Source organism: Penaeus monodon, chromosome 28, assembly GCF_015228065.2.
Source record: "Penaeus monodon isolate SGIC_2016 chromosome 28, NSTDA_Pmon_1, whole genome shotgun sequence".
In the NCBI taxonomy this organism is placed as follows: domain Eukaryota; kingdom Metazoa; phylum Arthropoda; class Malacostraca; order Decapoda; family Penaeidae; genus Penaeus; species Penaeus monodon.
In genome coordinates this window covers 33,607,528-33,608,344 of record NC_051413.1, presented here as the reverse complement: position 1 = coordinate 33,608,344, position 817 = coordinate 33,607,528, and the positions used below count along the sequence as shown (strand labels likewise).

Here is an 817-nt window from a genome sequence, read left to right as displayed (position 1 = left end):
CTTCCCGCCTATTGATCCAGACGAGTTCATAGTGTGGGGCGACCCGCCAGCCTGGCCCTCCCTCCCCCACCCCTTCTCCCCCACTCCCCAGTGTGGCCCTCCCGTGGTCGTTTCTCTAGTTTGGCCCTCTTGTGGCCCCTCTGCAGTATGGCCCTCTTCGCAGTGACTACTCAACGTGGTGGCCCTCCCTGCCCCCCCTCCCCTGTTCCCATCTCCGTCTGTGGCTCTGTTCCACGTCCATCTCTGGCCTTTTCCCTAATTTTGGCCCTCCCTTGCCTCTCGCATGTGGCCCTACCTTACCCTTTAAATGTGGCCCTCTCTTCACCTTCTCAAACAGCTCTCCTTTGCCTCTCGCATGTAGGCCTACCTCGCCCTCCCCATCTGGCCCTCTCTCTCCTACTCCCCCTCCCCCCCTCGCCCTCCTCATCTGGCCCTCTCTCTCCTTCTCCCCCCCCTCTCGCCCTCCTCCCATGCCCCTCCCTTGCCTTTCAAATGTGGCCCTCCCTTCACCTTCATATGTCCCTCTCTTCCTTTCTTCAGATGGCCCTGTCTTCCCTTCCTCATGTGGCCCTGTCTTCCCTTCCTCATGCGGCCCTGTCTTCCCTTCCTTATATGGCCCTCCCTTGCCCTTCAAATGTGCCCTTCCCTTGCCCTCTTCCCATGCCCCTCCCTTGCCCTTCCAACCTGGCCTTCCTTGGCCCGCACCACAAACCCCCTTCGCGACCTGGCCTCGAAATGGCCCTGCCGGCTCCAGGATTCCGTCCGTGGCTCCCTTCCCCGGGTGTCTCTCTTCCGCTGGCCCACTTTAGATCGACTT

General features: G+C 61.3%; 1 protein-coding gene across 1 annotated transcript in view; it reads left to right on the top strand.

The window, feature by feature from the left end:
- LOC119591519 (sodium channel protein para-like) overlaps window positions 1-817 on the top strand; it is a gene marked incomplete in the record, with an annotated part of 263,120 nt that overhangs the window by 130,898 nt on the left and 131,405 nt on the right.